Genomic DNA, 25,540 nt, shown 5'->3' with positions numbered 1-25,540 from the left:
GCACAGTGCTGGTTAACTGTTGCTGCAAAGCCAGCAAGGGGAACACACCACACTGCTCTTTTTGGTAGGGCCTATTTAAAAAAAAAAAAAAAAAAAAAAAAAAAAGAAGGAACTTTGTTGCTCAGCAACTAATAGATTAAAAAAAAAAAGATATATTTAGAATCTGAAGGACATTCTTCCCTCTGATTGCCAGAGTTTTAAGAAAGGTCACATCTGGAATCTAAACTACTGGGACAGTTAAAAAGATTTTGTTTTAGTATTTATAAATGGAAACGTTTGCACTCCCAATGACTAAGCATTTCATACCTCTGCCTGCCCCTGACTTACCCCCTATACCAGGGGATCCAGCACGGTAGGGAACAGAACGGGCTCAACCAGTTCTATGCCTGCAGGCTACTCCCCTGCATCGGGCCAATTACCAGCAGGAGACTTACAGCAGTCTCCACTCCTCTTGTATCACCTGAGGGCAGGTCTACACTTAAAACCCATGCAGCTGTGCCACTGTAGCGCTTATGTGAAGACACTCCTATGCTGACGGGAGAGCTTCTCCCGTCGGCGTTGTTAATCCATCTCCCCAAGAGGTAGTAGCTATGTCGACGGGAGACGCTCTCCTGTAGACATAGCTCTTTTTACATGGTGGGTTAGGTCAATATACCTACGTCGCTCAGGGGTGTGGATTTTTTACTGAAAATCTGAGTGAATTAGTTATTACTGATATCGGTCTGTCGTGTAGACCTGGCCTGAGTCTCTAGTCTCTAACTGGCAGTCCAAGTGAGCAGTAAGCACATCACACAGAGGATGGTGAGGATTAGAGGGTCTCCTCCTAATCCGTCCTTCCAGCCCAGTCCCCCTGCCAAATGGGAGCAGGTTGCTAGCGCCACAGAGGCTATTCCAGCCATTTAATGGTCCCATTCCTCCTCTGAAGCCTGGGGAGCATGTCTCTTCCCTTCTCCCTCTGGAGTTCTCCACCACCCATCTAGGCTATTGAGGATGGTTCTCCGGGCTTTGAGCAAAGCTCCCATTAACTTCAGTGGTGCAGAATCAGGCATAGGTTAGGGCACATCTCCACTTAAAATGCTGCCCTGGCACAGCTGCAGGGCTTTAATGAAGATGCTCTAAGCCGACAAGAGAGAGCTCTCCCATCGGCGCAGGTAATTCCAAGAAGTGGTCGCAGGTAGCATTGTCGGCGGGAGAGGCTCTCCTGCCAACATAGCGCTCTCTGCACAGGGGGTAGGTCAGTATAACTACATCTAGGGTTACCGTATGTCTGGCTTTTCCCAGACATTGTCTCTTTTTTGATTCTCTGTCCTCTGTCTGGCAGGAATTTTCAAATAACAGGCAATGTCCAGGATTTTCGCAGAGCAGGTGCTGCAGCTCAGAAAGAGCCCTGATTGGTCCACTTCCCAATTGGTCCCACCCTGCGTCTGTAATTGATTGGTCCATTCCTTGGAGCCACAGCGGCCAGATCCCACCCACCTAGACCCTGGCTCCCAGCCCTGGGGAAGGGGTCCCGCAGGGAGGCGTTGACTGACAACTGGTGCTGTGTCCTGGGTTTGCGCCAGCCACCCTGCCACTGTGACAGGGAGTGAAACTGCCCTGCATTCTCCGTGAGTACCCCCACTGCAGGTACCCCTCTCCAGCACCCCAAATACCCCTCCCAGTACACACACCCCCTCCAGCACCCCCAGCTGTACCCCCCTCCAGCTCCCCTTCCCCACCTCCCTGTCCTCCCTCCTTCAGCTCCCCCGCCCCCTGTCCGTGTCCTCTTTTGGGGAACCTGAAATATGGTAACCCTAACTACGTCACTCAGGGATGTGGATTTTTCACACCCCTGAGCAACACAGTTATACAAATATAGGTTTGGAGTGTAGGCCAAAGCTTAGTACAGTATAGTACAGAGGGACATAGGAGGAAGTAACACCATTTTAATTTCTCAAAGACCAACTGTAAATTCCTTAGTGGAAGGTACAACACAGTACCAGTGTGTGAGGAACAGTGAATTTAATGTACAGCACACAGTAGACTATTCTCTTTTTGGCTCATATGTATTGAGGCAAATGATCCCGAGAAGGAATAAGATGCATTCTTGTGCCAACATGATATAAAAATGTCTTTATATTAGAAAGTATATATTTTATTGCGGTTGCATCGTATTAGTGTCATAGAAGAACTTGAGTTCAATATAACAATATGAAAGTGCACATGTAATTTCACTTCTGTATCACATTAATACTAAACTACTGTACATGGTAGTAATATTAAACTAATGTGACAGAATAATACAAGTATAAGATGATGTAAAACTGTTAATATTGTAGAAAGTTATTCATACCATACGGAGGAGTCTAAAGAGCAGTTAGACGAAGCTTCCTTCTTCCTTCCTCTGATCTAGTTCAAATACTCTGATTGTAGACTGCTGAGTCTGATGAGCAAGTTTACATTGGTTAATTTCCATTCCTGAGCCCAGGGGTAGGCAACCTATGGCACGCGTGCCAAAGGCGGCATGCGAGCTGATTTTCAGTGGCACTCTCACTGCCCAGGTCCTGGCCACCAGTCCGGGGGGCTCTGCATTTTAAATTTTAAATGAAGCGTCTTAAACATTTTAAAAACTTTGTTTACTTTACAGACAATGATAGTTTAGTTATGTATTATAGACTTATAGAAAGAGACCATCTAAAAACGTTAAAATGTATTAGTGGGAGGGATAGCTCAGTGGTTGTAGGAGGGATAGCTCAGTGGTTTGAGCATTGGCCTGCTAAACCCAGGGTTGTGATTTCAATCCTTGAGGGGGCCATTTAGGGATCTGGGGCAAAAGCTGGGGATTGGTCCTCCTTTGAGCAGGGGGTTGGACTAGATGACCTCCTGAGGTCCCTTCCAACCCTGATAGTCTATGATTCTATGATTACTGGCACGCGAAAGCTTAAATTAGAGTGAATAAATGAAGACTTGGCACACCACTTCTGAAAGGTTGCCGACCCCTGCCATAGCCTGTTGTCATTGCTACTGCTCATGCAATGATTCCAGTTGAGTTTACTGGTGTCAGGAACTCGGCTCTGTGCAATGTCCAATCATGAAGAAAGAAGCTGAGGTAAGGAAAGAGATGTGAAATCAAACACGAAACAATTTGCTCAGATTTGGTATGCAAGTCTTTTTTTGCATGCACATTCTCTGTTACGACGCTTAAAAGGTATGCAAAATTTTAGCGAATCAGGCCGTAAATGTTTAATGATATGAGTTGCTCCTTAAATACAATAACATGGCAAGTTGCAACCACTAGCAAAAATGACAGTGTATTGAGTGTAAAAGTAACCCTCTTCAGTTTGACTCAGAGAGCCCGGTAGCATCTATTTTAACTCTCTGCAAACTTCAGTATTCTGATTAGGCAAAATAGGGACTATATTATATCAAGACATGCATATCCCCAGTTTAAGCAGATCACCCAAGACTGGCAATAACAATATATTGTGTATGGAGGACTTTGCATTCATTGAAATGAAAATTTATAAGGCGGTAGTCTTAAAAATGCCCTTTCTTTTGTGGCTTTTGGTTTAGTAGATTATTTGTCAGATTTTTATAAGAACATTATTGCTTTAAGAAAAAAATTTAAACCCTGAGAAATTACTCTCAGTCTAACGAGTTCTTTCCCACTGACTACAGACATCATTAGGGGATGGCTATAGCCCGAGGCTGTGCATGAACTTTTTCTTCTAACTGTACACTTTATGTATAATTTAGCTTTCTTGCCTAAATTATTCAAGCAAATAGTGAGTGAAAATAATGGAGTTCACTGAAACCTTCCAGAGTATTAAAATAAAACAGTTTTTTACGTTGATTTGAATTTTTAAGCTTTTTAATCATGTATTTCAAATGGAATACGCATGTCTGCAGCTCTTTTTAGCTTGTCCCCCTGTGCCTTTTTCAGTAAAAGAAAAAAAGAAAGGAAACCAACTTCAGCAAATATCCCATTAATTAATAAGTGTTACTTATGACTACTTGAGGTAGAAATAATGGTAGTCGAGTAAAATCTATAGACATGGAAAATACATCCAGCAACTATGGACTGCATTTCTCTTCTTTAATGTGGCCAATACATGTTGCATTGACGTATTCTTGGGAAACAAATATTGCTTCGTTGCTTTAACCTGAGAAGTACTAATTGGGTTTTATTGTATATGAATCCTAACCCTAAAATTTAATATAGAAGCATATTCCTTTTTCTGATAACATTTACAAAAAAATGTTAGTCACCACATTAAGGGCCATGTTACCAGGTGGCATAAATTGGTGTTGTTCCATTGAAATCAATGTGAAGTCCATGCAATTATGTGGATTTACACCAGCTGAAGATCTGGTCTTAATGTTTACTTCTCAAGCTAATCTTTCACATTCTTCTTGATGTGAAAGCCTGTTACAGGTCCATGCATTATTATTGTTGATGCTATTATTAATATGGTCAAGTCCCTATCAGACCTCTGGATATGTTCATGAAGCATATGCTTTATCGAAGAATCATCATCTACAACTTAATGAATCCTGAGGACATTTACAACTTAAATCTGTACAGTTTACCAGCTTGGGCAACTTGTGGTATTGCTGAAGTCCTTTTAGAGAGAAGCTATGGTGATAATTGTGTGTAAGATGGGAAAAGAGCAGTCCTGCTATATGAGCAAGGGGTGGATCAAGACAGGATCCCCCAAATATGACCAATCTGAAATTCCACTAAAGGCTAAAAAAAAGTAATACAATAGTTTTATATCAGAAATTTATAAAGAGAAGATTGTACGCCATGTTGTTGTAGCCATGTCAGTACTGAAGAAGAGCTCTGTGTAAGTGCGGAAGCTCGTCTCTCTCTCTCGCCAGTAGAAGTGGGTCCAATAAAAGATAGTACCTCACTCCCCTAGTCTCTCTAAAGAGAAAATTCTGTCTTTGAGATCCATCATATAGGGATTGTAGGGATTTCAGAGACCCGGAACACTGTGGTTGGGACCACAAGGATTAAAAACGTACATAGCCGTGCATGACTCCAGTCCCGTACTTAGGGCCTGATCCAAAGCCCATTGAAATCTATAGAAGTATTTCCATTGATTTCAATGAGCTTTTGCTCATGCCCTTAATTACTTATGCAACCCAGATTTTCGTACTGAAATGGGCCTGGAAACAAGGTACCTTCTAGCTCTACCGAGTGGATTATTACATTACCTTTTTACTTACATTGTAAGCTCCTCAGGGCAGGGACAGTCTTTTTGTTCTATGTTTGTACAGCTCCTAGCTTATTGGGGCCCTCATCTATAATAGGACTCTATGATTGGGGTCCCACAATGTAAATTATAAATAATAAAAGCAATAATCTATGCAAACCTCAAAAACATTGGCATTTCCATTCCAATAACCGTTCCCAAGTTTGAGTATTTACCTGAAGCCTGGCCATCCAAACATACCCATACCTCTTGGTCTGGAAATTGCATTGGAAATGCTGTGAAATAAGAATGTGTTTTGTGAGATTTCCCCTGTTTCATAGCTTGACATGATGAGAAATACCACAAGAACAGGCTCTTTCAACACTCCCAGTCAAAACCCAGAAGTGCAAAGCTTCACAAAAAATTTAAAAGAAACAATCAAACATAGAAATTCACCAAACTATTTTTGGAATGTCTGAAATGGTTTGGTTAGATTGAGATGAAGATGTAGGTTGTATTTTTGTTGTATTAGAACTGGTTCACTCGTCCATTCTTTAGGCTATAACAACTCAAGAAGTTAGATGTATGCTAGTTTTTTTGACTTTTAAAGTGGATCATTATAACTATTTAGTTGGGGATTGGTCCTGCTTTGAGCAGGGGGTTGGACTAGATGATCTCCTGACATCCCTTCCAACCCTGTGATTCTATGATTTCCCATCACACTAGATTACTGTCACTCCTGAAATGGCTGACCAGACTACATCAGTACAGTCATGGTCCTCAGATTCAAGTTTTACATCTTTTGTGCATTTTATTACATGACTCCTGACACATTCAAGGGACAGTGTGCAAATACCAAAGGATTCCAGGCAACTGATAATAATGAGATATGTATTTCTTTGTTTAACATCAAGAATGAAGCTCGCCATAAATTCTTTAAATTAGTGGCAAACTTTTATATTTACTATTTTTTCAAATCACCTTTGTCTTTCTCTTGTCAGCACATGGTCATTTTCTCTCCCACCACATATAAAATTTATTTTTCAGCTAAAAGCTGCTTTACTGTCAGTTGTTTCATTTTCAGATTTAGATTGCACATCTCCCAGCTGCCTCCAGTCACTTGTGCAAAATGTATGTATCGGGGCAGTTGCACAAGCATCACAAAATTCACTTGCTATTGTGCACACTTTGTCCATCTTTTTCCCTCCAGTTAACCCAAAAGATCATATGCAACCTAGTGTACTGATTCCATGGTAACAGTTGAAGTGTATTTGACTGCTCCAAGTCTTCAGGACTGTAAAATAAATCTATGTTAAGATGAAGCAAAAAGGAAGTCAAAAACAAAAGAGCACGTTCAAGTGAAGGCATGCAAACCTCATTAGCTCTATTAATTAGGCAGAAAGATCTAGATTGTGAAATCCTTTGACAGCATATCATTCTTTTTCACTAAATTCATGTTCATAAAAGCCCAATGCTACATCACCTGTGAGAATTCCCTTTTCAGTGTCTATCATACATCCATAGACAGGCACAACATTTCTCCTCAATTCCTTTTTTGCGTTAGGAAATTAAAATGTTCATTTAAGCCAAAGTGATTTTTCCTTACATCTCACAAGTTGCCCGTCTTTTCTTTACTTCTCACTCACTTCTCAGTATGCATATTTTTCTCTTTGCTTTGTTAACTGCTCTGTTTTAAGTTATCCCAATGTCCCATGGTAATTTGGCTTCCTTTATCTGGTTTTATGCACTGTACCTCTCCTTCAGCTAAAATTCTTGACACTTAGATTGTCCCTAGGTTTTGCATGCTGTTACAAGGCAGAAAAATCTATTCCTTTCTCATCTGAGTTCTTTGAACTGAATTTTCATCCCAGCCTTACCCAGTCTTCTTGTCTTGCATGCAGTTTGTTCTCACAGTAATGAAAATTTGGCTCTTAATGCACAGGAATGCATCTGTGTGCCTATTAGGTCACCAGTCTGCTCATGTAAAACTTAAAGGGATTTAGTTCCCTGTTTCAAACCATAACTTTCAAATTGATATGTAAAGGCATTTCCAGACTTTAGGCAGAACCTTACACCGGGAGAGGTAAAGGAAGATCGTGTAGCTCTGACCACGTATCATATGGGCATGATGAAATATACTTATTTTTACATCCAGCCAGTGGAATTTTTATGTCATGTTCAGCCTCTGTCACTTTCACTCAGAGATGGATTAATGATAGAGCTGATGGGGCCATGGCCCAAGCTGCCCAAATGGTCTGGGACCCTGGCCTCTCATAAATCGTATAGAGCTAGAGTGTGGCATTCAGCCAGATACTGATGCGGAGGGTAAGGCGAAGCCACATTACTCCAGGGAAATCTCTGAAAGAGAGAACTTCCCCTGGCACACAATATGAATAAACAAACTGCACCATCTTTTGGGGCTGGTGCAACGACTGCCCTCTCTGTGCCCAGCCAAACCTAGGAGCTGGTGTGTATGGAGGATCCATGGCCTTTCCTCTTCCTTGGAGGAGCTCTGATTGGCCCTGGCTGCAGAGCAGGGTACATAAGAACAGAAGGCTCCTTGGTCCCTGTGCCCCTGTTCTGGCCATTAAATGTCAACATTTCCATCAAATACTGTGATGTTCAGAGGCTCCTCTATGACTATGGCTCTCATACAAACTTAGTCTCATCCTCCTGCTCTAGCTTCTCATTCATCTTTGTACCCAGTTCAAAATGGCCCTCCTAGTTTCCAGAACTTGCTCTTCACTGCCCCTCTAACCTCATGGCCACCTGCTCTTCAGCTCAGTCACGCTTCTCTTACAGTGTTTCCCTCTTTGTGGGCTCCCTCATTGCTCCACAGTTTGGGCTGGGGTTGTGGAAAGTCCTTGTTCACTTGTTGTACCTCATCTATTTCACCAGACTAGAACTTCCCTCCACTACTGAGTCACTTACCTTCATTAAACTTTGCCCTCCATCCTTTTTGTTTTTAACTTCTGGTTGAAGTTAAAGCATTTTATGATATTATGTTTGAAGGATGCTATATAAAAATAAATTGTTTTGTACTGTATTTGCTTCTGGATAATTTCCATTTTACACCAGTTCCTAGCTTCTTTTGCAGACGTCTATACCTATAAAAATCCAAAGCAGCCCATTCAATTTAGCATCGCAAAATATTTTAACTTTGGTGTATTTGGTTTGTGAAACTTCTTTTGGTCTGTTGTAAGCAATGCTCTAGAACAGGGGGAGTGTAGGGCGTGTCTTCCTGCACACGAAAGCTGTTCTGATTTAACTAAAATAGTTTTTTAATCAATTTTGTTAAACTAGTGAAAACTCGTGTGGGATTGATTATCTTGATTTAACCCTGGTTTATATCAATTTAACTTAGGTCAGCAAGGAATCAACTTAAACTAAATTGATATAAACCAGGTTTAAATCATATTAAGAATATTCCCATAGGGGTTTGAATTGGTTTAACTAAATTGATTAAAAAAACCCCACTTTAAATCAGTGCAACTTTCTGTGTAGACACTTGAACATCTTCATAATTGCCTGATCATTCGTCACTGTTGACTTAATATAGCTGAGCGAAAAATCAAGAAAAGAAAACATGAAGCTAAAGAAACCAGAAGACAATTCTGCTCAGTTGTGCTGTAGGTTTTCATTTTCTTCCCAAAGGTTCTCCCTTCCAATGCACAATTGCTGGATCTTCAGTGTCATTGACATAGTAGCCAGTTACCACTCAGATTTTGGGGATGGACCAAGAGGACCACTGAATGTTTGTTCAGCCTGACTATCTGAACGTAAATTAAGACATGAAGATACATAAGCCTGAAGTATTGTTAAGATGCTTTTAAATGTTTTTCAGATATTTTTTAATTTTAAAAATTAGTTTTTGTGGATATAATATTAATGGACTTTGCTGCATGGATCCTTGGGAGACTTGAGTCCTCTGTTCACCCAGAGAACTGGCATAGCATAGGCAGGGACCATGCAGGCTTCCCAAACTTCTCCACCAGAGTGTGTCTACCTTGAACTAGAAGGAGCAGTCACTTCTAGGCCTGAGGTGATAGTTCAGTTTCTATGCCCATTCATTCCTTTGCCTCTTTGCTGAGACTGCCAGGGTGCCAATTAGTGTCAGTCCTGGTAAGGGTTTTGTTTGTGATGTAGACAACTGGGAACTGGACTCAGACTCATTTCAAATAGGTCTATGAAGAGCCATCAGATGGCAAAAATTTTTGCAGAATCATTGGGGGGGGGGATTAAACACTCATCAGTATTAGGTGAACTAACAGAGCCTTACACAATGTTACTAAATGTTACAATGTTTAGCCTGTCACAATGTTACTAAACAGCAGTGAAGATACTAATAATACTTAGCACTTACACATAGTGCTTTTAATTTTCAAAACACTTTACAAAGTAGGTGCAAGAAGTAATGCAGGAATGAAAGTATTGAATGACTGGCTGCTGCCATCAGTTTTATGACATCAGATTTGCATACTCTATCAGCTTGCCAGAGTTGCTCTTTCTAGCCTGTACAGATGAATGAATCATGTGCACTTGTTTGCCATGCCTGCATTTCCATACAGAGTTGCTGGTCTTGGACTCGCTACTCATGCAGCTGAAGATAGTGGTGCTGCTCGTTGATGTTTCACAATCTTGCTTGAACTTCCAGGACAGGTGCTGCAGGTGAGAAAGGAGTATTACTGGAGGGTGCATCAATGATCTGCCAAGTCATAGAAATGGTATTAGTTGCCCCTTTTCCTCTTTCTCACCGGTGCCTTTGGCTGCTTTGATGCCCAGGTTCCTTTGTTTTCATCCAGTTTCTTACTGGGACTGTTTCTAAATACCACTCCATTCAACAGCAGTCATCTTCCTTCCTACTGACACATACAGCAGATGGTGCAAATGGCATGACAAATGTATTTTCTGGAAAAATATAATCTGCCATATTGCTAACTTTGTGTTGTGTTAACTAAATGGGTGTGAAATGCTCCCAAATCAGTATTTCAACTATTTTGCATTGATTTTGCAGGTGTAAATGACTAACCAACATGCAAAGCAGTGAAGAATCAAGTGCAGTGTCTAATCAGGGAAAGTGATGTTAGTTGAAAAATAATAGTGATTGAAATTCACTCAACTTTTGAGGGGTGTCTCTTTCTCTTAATCTGGTGGTATGTCTTGTGCTATGCTCTACACCTTCTGGCTCTTTGAAGAGACATATTTAGGATCAGATACCAACCTTCTTTGCTTTCTTTCAGATCTCTTTATCTATGATCATCATCATCTTTTAAAGTTCTCACTTTCCTAGCCTGATAGTGGCATCTTGACTAGGCAACGTACCTCTGTCTTGCAGGTGGTATGCAGCTTGTTGTTATTGCTTATTTATTTATTTTATTGCAGTAGTCCTAACAGCCCCAGTCATGGATCAGGACCCCATTGTGGTAGGCACTGTACAAATACAAAACAAAAAAGATGATCCCTTCCCCAAAGAGCTTACAATCTTTTCCAACGGGGCTTGATCTTTTCCCACTCTGTTTAACAGAGGATGGAGCAGTGAAAATTAAAAGTGGGGCCTTAGAGTTGTTCACTAGTCTACATATTTTCAGGCTGGCATCCGGTATCAACACTGTGCTATTCTTCAAGAGGTACCCTTTCAACAGACAATATCTCAGGAACACTGGGAAGGATTGCCACAGAGTTGGTGCCTGCCGTGCAGACTCATGATTGGATGCTTGAACCAGCAGAGCCCTCAGACCCATAAGCATGGCTAAAGCCAGCTGTTTCTTTTGTGATTCCTTACCCCCTCCTCCTGTGTCACTATGTTTTAGATATGAAACTAAGCTTTGTTTCAGACTGGTAGCCCGTGTCAAAGGATTGGTGAGAGGAGACTTTACTGTGCTATAGAACACATTCTACATACAGAAGTAAAATGTGTGAAAAATTGAAATGATATGGTTGCATTGGAAGCATGTGGTGGTGGTAGCGTTGGCTCATGTCTTGTGTCAGTTAATGTAGCATGTTGTGATGCAGTGAAGTGGAATTAGTCCAGTGTGTCTGGACATGACATTTAAAAAAGAATAATAACATAGTATTTCTCCTTTTTCTTTGTGTGAAGGGAATGCTTCTTTGCTCTCCCTACATAATGTGAGGCTGTCGTGAATACCAGTCTATATGTCTCGCCTTCAAAACAACAACCACGATGGCTGTTTCTCGTTCTTCTTTTCTTTGTATGAAGGGCATAGATTGCATTACCTTTGTGAGGTCGCTGGAACAGGTTCTGATCTCATTTACGCTACTGTTAGCGTGGAGTAATTCCATTGCCTTCAGTTTTGCACCTGCATGTAATGCGGCATCTATCGTGCCCAGAGATAAATGGACATGATATCTAGAAAGACAGAGACAGGCTATTTCAGAGAGGAAGTGACTTCTGAGCAGGAGGCACACTTCAGTTAAACTAAATTCTAGGACTGGTTGGCACAAGTATTCAAAGTTAACCATTTCATCTATAGGATGGGATGAAGCAGGTGGAAATTGGATGATGCGTGAGTAGCAAAGTACCCCCAGGTACAGAGGTGCCCTAAATTTTCAACCATCTATAATACTAACTAGAACAAAGTAAAATCGATAGAATTCTATTGATTACATACTGTTCTTTGAGTCTGAGCCATTTGCTATTCAAGATATATTGGTTAGATATCATTGGTGAGATATGTCACATGATATTTGTATATGATCCTTAATTAGCTGTCATGCAAGTGCTTCCAGCATAAATATGTGTGAGTTGGAATTTAACATTTATTTTACTTTAAATGCAATTTTGAAATGCACTTTCTATGAAGATTCAGGCCAGCAAAACTTGATCAGATAAATATTGAATTATAGCAAAAAGAAAATGGATGTAAACATGGCTGGAACAAACTCATTAAGAAATTAGAGTGAACATTCCTACAAGCATTCTGTCAATAGTCACCCATTTCTAAGAATTATCATTATCTTTACATGAGGCATTCTAAGCCCTATACTCTTTAAATTGAACAAGGAGGTAATTAAGGATGTGGATGCATCCTTAATTTCCCTGCATGTAAATTAAAGCTAGATGCCAGTTTAATTTATGCACTGTCATTCTCTAAATACTTTTATAGATTATTATTTTTTTAAGATCAGGAATAATAGCAGCCAATGAATATGATAAGAACGAGAATGCTGGGTTTTTTTGGCTGGTTGCACTTTTTTGTGTATAATGAACAGGTTGCTACTTGTGAGCAGGGGAAAAGGTTTAATGAATCACAAAAGTACATAATTTATTGAAGACCATATTACACACATATTTCAGAGCAAATTCCATGGAAAATGCATGTGAGAAGCATTTCTATGAATCAGACTCTCAGAATATTTCCTTAGAAACAGCTTATTCTACATTTTTATAAAGGAGCTGCAGCATTTATAGTACACCATTGAATTAAGATTTTGTGGTTAAAAAATGCAGCCCTAGAAATTAAAATGATATTTGAAACATAAATCCTGCGTGCTAACAACTATCGTTATAGAAGCCAGCCAGAATCAACAGACGTAGCTTGTTTTCTACAAGGCTTTTTCTGGAGACCAGTTCTCAAAAAACATCTGTGCAAATGCAGGAGAGAAAAAAAGCCCCAACAGGAATAGAAGCCATCAGTGGTTAGGTGTGTTATAAATACATTATTACTTCATTGTAATGGCATACAGGCCTTGGCTAGACTGCTAAATGACCTCACTAGCTGTCAGCCTTGAGTTACTCCCAATGAACAAGCATTCAAGATGCAGTTGGCACTAGTTCAGTAAGTCACGAGTAAACACAGAGGGAATCCACCAATTATTTGTCAATACTGTAATGTCTTGTGAAGAAATAGGAAACCTTTGGATCTGATTCACATCATGGTTTCCAATGGAGCATTCAACATCAGAAAACTAAACCTGCAGAAAGCCTACAACCTTCATATTCACTGACTTGGCTTTTTATTTTGATTATGCTACTACATAGAAAGAACAGGCATAGCTACCAAAAAAAAAAATCAATCAATTTAAACTTCAAAAACCACATGCCATTAGTTATTAATTATTATTCGTAATACTAATTTCTGTTTTTATTTATATAGTCCTAAATTGTCATCAGTTTAGTGATTTTAACTTGAGATACATGAAAGGACCCTGATGATCAGAAAGTGTTGGGCACCAAATTTTGTGAAAATCAAGACCCTCTATGGTATCTCAAGCTGAGCGCCCGAAATCCCTGGTCACTTTTGAAAATTTAGGCCTTAGTGCTAAAAGTGAAGTTCTGAGATACAAAAATGGGTTGGTCCCTATCTCAAAGAATTTACAGAGAGGAAGACGGAACGTGAGAGATGATAAAACCAACTGCAATTAGTGGGAGTTTTGTATGAATATGGATTACATTGAACGTGTTTACTACAGTAGTGCCTAGGGGCCAGCTGACACCAGGGCTCTGAAGTAGACATTGCCTGACCTCAAGAGATTGCAGTCCAAACAGACAAACTACACAAAGGACAGGGGAAAGGGTTGAACATACAAACAGAGTGAGTAATGTAATGGCTGCAACATTGTGTTATTTCTGTGATTTTCTTTTGCTTGTATTTTGTTATTTAAGCAGGGGTTCTAGAGCAATTTTTATAATGGGGGTGCTGAGAGCCATTGAACCAAATTGTAAACCCTGTATATAATGGAAACCACTTCAAGCCGGGGGTACTGCAGCCCCTCCTCCCCACCCCCCTAGTTCCAGCACCTATGTATTTAAGTCCTTTCAACTGGTTATGGTAGGCAAAGAAAAGGGAGGAAGCGGGAAGAGTTGTAGCAAACAGCCAATCAGCACAGTTGATGTAATGTTCAGAATGAAAACTATGGAAAGCATTCTGATGACATCATCAGTCTCCACTGGTCCCTGCTCAAATCTCTTCTGCAGCTGCTCTTTAAGCTTCAGTCTCTGGCTGGCTCCTTCTCCACTTGGCTTGGGATACTGCATGGGTCCCAGACCCCCAAGGAGGAGTGGGTCTCCCATGCACAGTTAGGCATCCTAGGGGGAGGGTGATCCCCGTTGGGCCCCCTTGGCCCCAGTGCAGCAGTACTTGCTTGAAATGTTTTTTGCAGCTGGTTGGTGTGGAATGCAGGACCAGACTTCAAACCTACATGGCAGCATTCCTGTATCCAGCCTTTGTGTACCTATAATGACGGTGCAGGACACACTGCCAGTGTAATAGTGAAATCACTCTCCGTAAGAGACATAGGGACAAGTTGAGGGAAGCTAGTCTGGGCCCAAAAAAATAGAAGGAGGTGGGGAAAAAACAAAACAAAATGAGAAATTGTAGCAAATGGCTTCTTTGGTCATCTCACATTTCTTCATGGGCTTTGCAGCTTGGTTTCAGTGCCTGCATCAGTTCAGTTGTCCTTTAAGTGCTCCATGCTGACCTAACTCTGTTCTCAGTGGAGCCAGTTGTAAAACCCCCATTGACTTTAAAGGGAGCAGAATAAGGCCAATGCTGAGCACTTTTCAAACAGTGTATATAGTCCATTAAAAGAATCATCTTCCATGAGGCCTTACTGGCTTAGCCCACCAAACAAAGTCCTAGTTTACAGATTTAAAATCCATATACTACCCTGTGGCAATCCCATCCTCAGCTCATTCAGGACATTATCCAGGCCAAATTCACTCATACGCTCCAACTGTTTTGCATCAGTCAGAACATGCCAGTGAACCTGGCCTTCTGTTTGTATTGCTTTGGTTGTCTAACTAGATGATCTTTGAGGCAAAGCCTAATTTCCCTTGTTCTGAGCGGCACTGTTCACTCTCAAGCCTAAATAAGAATTGATAATAAAGTGTCCTCTACTACCCATTTGCCCAGAGTAGCATAGACACAAAATGAGAACATCACAGAGCTTGAATGTTGACTGACGTGACCACATGGCTAAATTGTGGTATCATATAGTTACACTGGCTCAGGTGGAGACTGGGAACCAGACAGTGACTCTCTGAGATATAACCTACCTCTTGGTTTTTCCCTGCTCCGATACGGATGGGAAGGAAAAACATACCTACCTGTACCCAGCCTTACCTGGCAAAATGTATATCTCCCAGTTCAGCTGCACAGGTCAGCCCATGTGGTCGGGGTGAAGCCCAGGCTCCTCCCACGCTTGCCCCTGCTACCTCACTCCATGTCCACTTGTATGGGATGGAGAATAATGGCTCTGTAGAGGTTGCTCCTCACCGTACGATGTAGATGGCTTGGGCAGGGGAATGAATGGGTGCTCAGAACAGCCCACAATTTAGTCCATAGTTTGTTTCGCTGAACGAGCTCTTAGAACTACACCTATCCAGAACAGGAGTATGGCCCCAATCCTGCAGATGCTTACCCACATGTTTTCTTTATGATATATTTTCTCCTGGAGCTGTTTCTCACAACTTTGTGAAACCATTACAGTGGAGTTTGAAAAAATCACAAAAGGATTGTCAAACTTTCATTGCCTTTTTGTGTGGACCTCTGTTCATTTGCAACACATTAGAACATTTTGCTGTTGGGTACGAACTGCCATACTGGGTCAGACCAATGGCCCATCTAGCCCAGTATCCTGTCTCTGACAGTGGCCCATGCCAGATACTTCTGGAAGTTGAAGGTTTAGGGACACCCAGAGAGTGGGGTTGTATCCCTGATTACTTGATTAAGAGACATTGACCTTCACAATATACCCTGGCAATGAGATCTGGAGGTTGACTGTGCAGGATGTGAAGAAGTACTTTTTTTTGTCTGTTTTAAACCTGCTGCCTATTAATTTCTTTGGATGAGTCCTAGTTCTTGTGTTATGTGAAGGGGTAAACAGCACTTCCTTATTCACTTTCTCCAAGACATTAATAATTTTATAGACCTCTAACATATCCTCCCTTAGCTGTCTCTTTTCTAAGCTGAACGATCCCAGTCTTTTTAATCTCTCCTCGTATGGAAGGTGTTCCATACCTCTAATAATTTTTGTTGCTATTTTCTACACCTTTTCCAAATCTAATATAACTTTTTTGAGATGGGGTGACCAGAACTGAATGCTCTTTTCAAGGTATGGATTTATATAGCAGCATTATATTTTCTGTTTTATTTATCCCTTTCCTAATGGTTCCTAACATTCTGTTAGCTTTTTTGACTGCCACTGCACATTGAGCCGATGTTTACGGAGAACTGTCCATAATTACTCTAAGAGCTCTTTCTTGAGTGGCAATAGCTAACTTAGAACCTTAGAACTTGTGTATGTGTAGTTGGGATCATTTTTTCCAGCGTGCATTACTTTGCATTTATCAGAATTGAATTTCATCTGCCATTTTGTCACCCAGTCTAGTGAGATCCCTTTAACTCTTCACAGTTAGCTTTGAACTTAATGATCTTAAATAATTTTATATTATCTGCAAATTTTGCCACCTGACTTTTCGCCCCCACCACCCTTTCCAATGGCCAGAGTCAATGCAGCTGCCCTTAAGTGCAGGACAGCATGGCCCAATGGTCAGATGAGAAAAGGAATAGAACTTTAATAAAACAAACTGGAGAGCTTCTGTGGTGAACTGCTGCACACAGCCATGCAGTGTTCCAAGCCCCACCTCTAGGGCACATCTCCACATTCCTATGTTCATAATACGGTCCCTTATGAGGTCTTTAGATTATAATCTTTAAATTATCATCTTCTACAAACGTCTCTCTACAGTGGCCTCCACTGTCTCTCCTCTGTTGCTGGCGGCAGTCAGTTGGGGGTCCGTTGGAGCCTCAACCCAGATGGCTTCTGCGTCTTGGAGCTCCGGCAGTCACTCTGCAGGAGCCTGCAACACATCTCCGCTCTCATCAGCGGCTAGCCCAGGCTGAGCTGCGCTATTCCCTTTATACTCTGGTTCCAGCTGGAGTGTGCTCAGCAGGGGTGAGGGGGCATGGTTTCCTCAGCCCCCAGAGAGTGGTTAACCCCTGATGAACCAGTGTGGCGTAGGTACACCCTGTCACACACATATAGGACCATTCCCCACCAGTGCAATCTACTCTATCATTCCTATATATTTTGTACCCTGTTATGGTTTCTAACCATCAGAGAAGAGAAGTTCTGGAACAGCCTTCCAAGGGAAGCAGTGGGGGAAAAAGACATATCTGGCTTCAAGACAAGGCTTGATAAGTTTATGGAGGAGATGATATGATGGGATAGCCTAATTTTGGCAAGTAATTGATCTTCGACTACTAGCGGTAGATATGCCCAATGGCCTGTGATGGGATGTTAGATGGGGTGGGATCTGAGTTACTACAGAAAATTCTTTCCTGGGTGTCTTGCTGGTGAGTCTTGCCCACATGCTCAGGGTTTAGCTGATCACCATATTTGGGGTCGGGAAGGAATTTTCCCCCAGGGCAGATTTGGAAGCCCTGGGGTTTTTTCCCCTTCCTCTGCAGCATGGGGCACGGGTCACTTGCTGGAGGATTCTCTGCACCTTGAAGTCTTTAAACCACGATTTGAGGACTTCAATAGCTCAGACATAAATTAGGAGTTTGTTACAGGAGTTGGTGGGTGAGATTCCCTGGCCTGCTTTGTGCAGATCAGACTAGACTATCATAATGGTCCCTTCTGACCATAAAGTCTATGATTCTATGATTACCATGTCCCACTGATTATCCTCATTCCACCAAGTTTCCACAATGCCTATTATATCAATATTCTCATTCAATGCCAGGTACTCTAGTTCACTCATCTTAGTATTTAAGCTTCTGGCATTTGTATACAAGCACTTGTACATTTTGCCAATATTCAGTTGCTTGCCTTCATGTGTTAAATTTTAAATGGGACTCTTACGTTTGACTGTTCCTCACTAGCTCCTACCTGTACTTCAACAACTTCTTCTCTATCCTCTCAGATATAGAGCTCCCCCTATAATATCTTCATCTCTAAGTGATGTCTCCACCTGAACCATGTGCTCCTCTGCATCTGTCGTCTTTCCCCCAGCCCTTTTGTTTAAAATATACTCTACAAACTTTTTAATTGTACATGCCAGCAATCTGGCTCCATTTTGATTTAGGTGAAGCCCATCCTTCTTGTATAGGCTCCTCCTTTTCCAAAGGTTTCCCAGTTTCTAATAAACCTAAAACCTTCCCCCCATACCATCATCTGATCCACACATTGAGACCCCACTGTTGTGCCTGGCTCTGTGCATGGAACACGAAGCATTTCACAGAATGCTATCATGGAGGTTCTGAACATTAATCTCTTACCTAGCAGCCTAAATTTGCCCTCCAGGACCTCTTTCCTACCTTTCCCTAAATCACTGGGGTAACTCAATTGTGGCCAAAATCCACAGTACAAAAAAAATTAGCACTCTGTATTAGCAATTTTTGGAGAGAATTACTCTGCAATAAACAGGCTCCGCAGGAGTTCCAACAATGGTTTGATGCTCAGCATGTGCCTGAAATGTCCCACTTGTGGTTTTCTTACATCAGAGAATGGTGTTAGCTTGTGTGGATGTGACGGACGGGCTGATAGCTACACACATACCAGGCTTTATCTTCCATTTTTTAAGTGTGCTCATCATCACTGACTTCATGTATGATATCGTAACTCTGGAAATCAGTCAAATAACCAGTCAGATATGGCAGGTAACATCTGTGAACTGTTGTAAAAATCCTTACTGAAACATCTGCCAACATATTTGGAAGTAAATTAATTTTATTATTACTGAATATTGTTTATGTTTAAGACGACACTATCCTGTAAACATTATATATAAACAAATATCCTGTCTTGTGTTATTAATAGTACATAACTTTATTAACCCTAAAAGAGTTTTTAAAATCTTATTACCGCTCATCATTTATGCTGTTTATGTTCCTGTTGCATTTCACCCCAGCTGAAAAATGAAAATAAATAATCAGCTTCACTTCATTTCTACTTAGTTTTACTTACAAAACCTTATGAAAAGGCTGCAGTGTTTGGGTTTCAAGTACTGCTGAGAAATAGTTACATACAAACAAAATCTATCTATCTGTCTATCTATCTTTAGGCATTTTGATGGGATTTTCAAAGCCACCTAAAAGATTTGGATGCCCAATTCCCATTCATTTTAAGGGGCATTGGGTGTCCAAATTCCCCACGTGACTTTGAAAATCTTATTCTGAGTGTGGGATTTTCAAAAGTGCTCTGTGCTGGTCTAAGGTTTCTCCCGCTGAAGTCAACGGTGAAACTCCCATTGACTTCAGCTGGAGAAGTGTTAGACCAATGCTGCATGCTTTTGAAAAATCCCACCTAGATTCATTTCTGTTAATATTCCTGGCCCATTGACATGAGTGGGAGTTTTGCCATTGATTTCAATGGGGGTCAGGATTTTACCCGGGGTGTTTCACAATTAAAAAAAAATAAAATAAAAAAAATAAACTCTAAATTTGAAGACTAAACAACTTCTAAAATTTTATACAGTAGAAGTTATATGACTATGAGCTCAAGTCAGACAAGAGAGATTTCACAAAGACCTCTAATTCAGGAGTTTACATGGCATTAGCAATCTATACCAGTGATATACATATTTAAACCATGTTGGGTGATAAAACATATCCAGTATTTAGTAACACATACAGCAGTCATACTCTGAAAACAGGGGAGACATTACTCTTCAGGAATACAGTCTACAAAAGTTACATGGAAAATGTGTTGGTGTTATTTGGCTGGTCTACATTTCAAAGGAAAAATTGAAACCATACTTGGCACGACTGTAGACAGCAGCCACTAAAAAGAGGTTATTGTAAACAAAGTAATGCAGGCCAGGTCATTCTTCTCCACTGTTTCTCTGTGCAGACTTCTTATTAATGTATCTCAGGAAATGAAGTTTTTTTTGTCTTTCAAGATAAGCAAGTTTCTAAAAAAACACAGAGCCAAATCCTCAGCTGGTAGAAACTGGTGTAGCTCAATTGACTTCAGTGGATCTAAATTAATTTGCCCCAGCTGAGGATCTCACCCATATTCTACAAAAATGAACTGTGGTGTATAGAAGGCAAAAAAAGATGGGAGCTAGCATTTCCCGCTGCTTAAACTGATATCTACTTTGTTTACTCATAAGTCCCAATATTCCTTTTCAAAGTACAGTAGTAAGACTTGGAGAGATGGCCTTGGGCACACACACACAAAGTCCCTGCAGCCACAAGTAAACCATAGTCAGCAGCAGGCTGTGCAGCATTGTGGTGAAGGATCAGAATATGCACTTTCCCCTGGAATGCAACTGAGTTGGCATCATCAGAGGGAAAAATTTTGTGCCTCCCCCCACCCACTCCATTCTGTCACAGCGGAGATGAAGCAAGTGATTTAATACATACAAGTCACTGTGGGTGCCAGCCCTTTTGAGGAATGGTTGTTTTTTTTTCAAAGTAGGAATTTTTTGAAGTGACACAATGTTGTTTTCATTTTTAACAATATTGAAACTTTGAGAGCCAAATCCTAATCTGGTGTAAACTAGCATATCTCTGTTGATTGCTATGGAACAATGCTGACATACCCCAGTTGAGGATGCGTCCAGCCTGTTAAAAATTTTCTTATTTAAACATAGACTTTTCAAATGTCTTTTTTTTTTTCATTCACTTTATAAAAAAAAACAACCTTAATTCTAGGTAATGATTTAAAATGCTGGATTTGACATTAATGTTGACCCACTGATTTGTATCACTACTGTAGAATGGTATTTTGTTCTTTAATTAAGGGTTGCCTGTGTCTCGGCAAACAAAAAGAGCTGAATTAAACCCAGTAGTTTTTATTTATTTATCACCAGGAGCATATTCCATGAACTCCTCATTGAGGTTATGTACTCTAAGCTTATTTGCATACTTGGAACAGGCACCCATACAAAGAAGTACAGTGAACACCTCTGGCATTTCAGTTCTAAATATAAGCTGGTCTAGATAGAAAAAGGATTTTGCCTATGAAACCATTCTAATTGCTCCCATTGTTTTACACTTCTTAATTACGTGTGATTTTCTAAACTAGAAAGTGGTGATTGTAATATTACATATAAATATATATACTACGGTACGCAATTGTTAATTTGAAAGTCTTAAGACTTAATGCGTTGATTGTGCTCGACTGTTTGCTAAGTGCATGAGGAATCCTGAAGACCATAGCACAAATAGCTCATAGATCAGCCCCTACAGTATTTGGGTTAATTGGGTAAAGACAAGAAATTCTGGACTACTAGGACATTTTGGCGTATTTGCCTGGCATACAGTGACGTGTGATTACAAAACAATTCAACAGTCTGGATACATTTGAATACTAAGTTATTTTATAAAGCCTGCACTGTGTGTTTTGAATGCACATTCGCTGTTATGAATAACAGTAATTGTTGGCCTTGGCTTGTCTTTGTGTGGGTGCCAGCTGGCAGCAAGTAGAGCTGCGACACATGACACTACAGCTGTGTCCACATGTTTCTGGGTTGCAGTATCCACTTATATAATTTACTTTTTTGATCAACAGTTGAACTATTCAAGTGCATATAATTTACTTTTTTGATTAACAGTCAAACTATTTAAGTGAGTTCATCAAGTTACACATGCCAACTACTTCTGCAAGAATACTTATTTTACCATTTCAAAAATATATAACTATTCAATATTCTTTACTTGTGGCGATGCTGCAGCTTCATTACACCCAGTGCAGTAAAAGATGCATTCCTAATTGAACCTACGTATTTTTTCAACTGAATATACTCACTAACAAGACAATAGCTCGGTATTTAGTTAAATTAACCATTAAAATAATAACTAACGATGGCCTTACTGTAACTGACCGAATAAATGGTGTATCTTTTCAACTTGTCCTCCATGTGGCTGGGATGTTCATATTTATCATTGTAACTAGATTTCGGATCGGGTAATGCAAACTAACTGCGTCAGCCTGAATATGAGTTCTCAGCAGTGACACTTCTCATACTAAACCATATTTAATATTGGTAAACTTGGGGAAATCTAGCGCATGTTGAGCCTAGCCCAAACTAAATGTAGTCTTTTGTGACCCTTTTTAAAAGAAAACACACCAGTTTAATTCCAGCTTCTCAAGACCAAAGCAGGAAATACACAGATAATATTCGAGAACTTTCAGCTCACTGGTAAAGCAGAAGTAGTGCAGCATTAACAAAAACAATATTTCCCCCCAAACCTGTATTCATTTATTTACCTCTTCAGTCACAGTGAAATAGGAGAGGGCATGGATTTAGCTTTGTCTTAAAATATGGGGAATATTACCCTACCATTTTATTCCCACTGCACACTGAAGTCAAGTGTGGCATGTACTGTATTGCATTAATTCAGTGCAGCTTTTAGAATGTCAGTACTAGTACAAGCCAAAGTAGCTGCACATTATCTACCTTATGGTACTAGTATAGTACTGTGATGCATTACAGGGCTAAGGGTCATAAGTTCATGGCAGAAATGATTCATGTAATCTGGAGGAGGAAGCATAAATTGAATAAGTGAGATTTGATTTTTAGGGGGAAGAGACTGAAGTCAGCCATCAAGTGTAAGAGCTCACCCTGCTGGTGACTCCAAAAGGGGCATTAACTGCATTTATGGTGGCAAGCAGGTGCTTGACATTCCATTTAAATTAAGTGACGGTAGTAATGAAATATATGTGAGAGAAAACAAGACCTGGATTAGAACATATTTCACAGAAACCTGTGGTGAAAGCTGAGACGGGCATGACAACTGAATATTAAATTCTGTTAGCACTTGGAGTTATTGAGCAGCAAAGAGCTTTAAAAAAACAAAGCAATTTTGGTTTGAACTATTAAAAAGAGAGAGTAGAACTTTCAAAATCCTAGTGTTTTCTCAAGACACTGTGTAAGTATTATGTTCTTGGTCAGTAGTGCAGCCTTTATGATCCTATTGAGAAGGTGTGTAGCAATGTATGTGGCATGGCAAATTGCACTTTCATGTCAAATGATAATAAAGCAGTCAGATTATTCATCTGAAATAAAATATCACTTTAATTTAGCATTCCATAGGATGGCTATAATAAATGTATTATTAACACATAAAGCGCTACATCTCCAGTATGGCTTGTGATACAACCAAGTAAATACAAAGCTGAGGCAGCCACTTTGTGTTTCACTCATCCCATTGTGCCTGGATACTGCAGCACATATAATCTGATCCAGCACCCAGTGATATCGGTGGAACTCTTTCCTTTCTAATGATCCATAAGATAGCACACCTACCTAATTCGAGGCACCTTTGGAACCTGGAACGACAGCCCGAGTTAAAGGTAGAATGTCAGCCTCAGTTCTGAACTTCCTAGTTGATCTGTGTCCCAGTTAATGATGGGCCAACCTCAAAAGGTTCAGTAGTTCAGTTCAGAAGCTTCTCTGAAGTATCTGAACTTCTAGCATGTGCAAAACTGGGATGGAAATCTTGCACGGACAGGCTTTCCCATGTGGTTTTCAGTGCTTCCTGCTTCCGGTCAGACTAGGGAACAGAATGCAAGACCAGCCTTGCTTGTGACTTAGATACCATTGTGGTAGGTGTTATAGAAAGACTTAAGAAGGAAAGAGAGAGTGAGTCAGGAAGGGTGGAGCTGTATGAAAATGAAAAATAATGGAAATCGGTTAACTGAATTTCTCCAAGCTCCTAAAAGTTTCAGTCTAAGGAACATTCTTGGTCAGTTTTTATTTATCCTAACAGGCTATTAGAGCCCAGATCTCAACTCAGACACAATAGGTGAAATCTTGGCCCTCCTGAAGTCAGTGGGTGTTTTGCCATTGAGTTCAATGGGGCCAAGATTTTACCCATAATTAAGATTATTTTTCAGGTTGTTTATTTCAATGCTGTATTAAAAAGAAAAGCAATCCCTTCACTGTGGTATATGAGAAGTAACAGATACAAAGACATCCTCGAAATATGAAGAACAACACAAGGAATGCCTCATGGTCTGTTATGTAAGATTTTTCAAAGTTTTTCAAAAGTGGATTTCTCAATATTTAAAACTAGGAAAGGGGAAGCTCTGTGGGGTGCAATTTGAGTGGGCTACGTTAATTGGACTGTGAAGAATTCAGTTTGCATAGCTCGGTATTGGACCAACTGCCAAAGATGACCTGTACCTGCGGATAGTGGGTGGGCAGACGGAGGGCAGCATCTGCAACAGATGTACTGAGCATGCTTAGGCCATGTGAGCATACTCAATAAAAGTCAAGAAGCAGCTCTGGGAGGGCACATGACCCCACGTGACCCCCTGCCCACATGTCACCTCTGCCAGCTGCTATAGGTTTGCTCAGATACAGGAAGGTTTTGAAATGCAGGTTCGTGTTTGCATATGAACTATGGAGAGTTAAGGTAGCCAAACTACTCTAATTCCACCCCCTTAAAGCTGCCTGTCTGCCATGTTCCCTTCTTTTCATGTAGAATTTCAAAAATGGGCAGTTCAGAGCAATGATTTTACATGATTCCTATATACGTGTTTCATATGCCAAGGGCCTGATCCAGAGCTCATTGAAATAAATAGGAGTTTTTCCTTTGGCTTCAGAGGGCTTTGGACCAAGTTTTCAGTGTGCTACTTTGTCACCACACTAAACTTTGTTCTTTTCACATGAATACTCTAACGATCTGTGAATATGAGCTTAATATATGGAGACTCACTAGCTTTGTCCAATAATAATTGAATAATTTGCTGGAATCATAGGGCCAAATCGTGTGAGGTGCCTGCAGTGCTTTGCAACATTGAGCCCTCAAGGAAAGTGGGATTGATTGCTTTGAGTATGCCACTTGTCTCATCAGAAACGTGCAACTTTTTTATGTGCATTGTGTGTGACTGTATAGAAGAGTTTAATGTGGCACAACCATTAAATGGCTTAGATTAAGCCATTCTGAATTCTGTGGTCTGAAAAAATGAATCTGTTTATTATGGATGGTTGAGGTTGTATGAGCTTCTTATTTTTCCAGGTTGCCACTGTGGCTCAGAGTTCAAGTAATTTGGCTGTATTTCCATTCTTTCAAAGCCTTGGGTTTCTTTGTACATTTCAACTGAATTCTGAATTTCTTGGGTTTCTAATCTTTGGGTTTAGAGTTTTTTAAAATATTCTTAAAATAAGTATATGCTCAAAGCACTGGTCTGTATCTGATAACATCACATAATGAAGACTGGTTTTGTGAGGGAATTTCCGTAGTTTTTGTTAAATAGCCCTATATGGGGCTATGGAGTAAAAGGGATTGAGAGAACATTTCCCTTTTTCCCTCTGAGTCCCAGATATCTGCAGGAGGAGAGCGTCACTAATGTACACCTTCTAAGATTCTTGGAGGGGAGCCTCTGGACCTTCAGTGCATCAACGCCGTGGTGATCCTTTGGAGTTTTATCAGGGGGCCTCCAAT

The 25,540-nt window shown here is 40.5% G+C and overlaps 1 long non-coding RNA gene across 3 annotated transcripts; it reads right to left on the bottom strand.

Moving 5' to 3' along the window:
* Positions 1–3,838: 3,838 nt before the first annotated feature.
* Positions 3,839–23,581, bottom strand: LOC119565868. 3 transcript variants are annotated; one of them, XR_005224946.1, is made up of 4 exons: positions 23,398–23,581; positions 11,412–11,544; positions 9,932–10,607; positions 3,839–9,839 (listed from the first exon to the last, which is right to left on the bottom strand). It is a non-coding gene; the product is annotated as an uncharacterized LOC119565868 (long non-coding RNA). The 3 variants fall into 3 exon arrangements; XR_005224945.2 differs by having other exon boundaries at positions 3,839–10,364; positions 10,500–10,607; XR_005224944.2 differs by having other exon boundaries at positions 3,839–10,607.
* Positions 23,582–25,540: the final 1,959 nt, after the last annotated feature.

The sequence above is a fragment of the Chelonia mydas genome, chromosome 3 (genome assembly GCF_015237465.2).
Source record: "Chelonia mydas isolate rCheMyd1 chromosome 3, rCheMyd1.pri.v2, whole genome shotgun sequence".
Taxonomy (NCBI): domain Eukaryota; kingdom Metazoa; phylum Chordata; order Testudines; family Cheloniidae; genus Chelonia; species Chelonia mydas.
The sequence above is the reverse complement of the archived record's forward strand: the minus strand, read 5'-3'. Positions and strand labels throughout refer to the sequence as shown.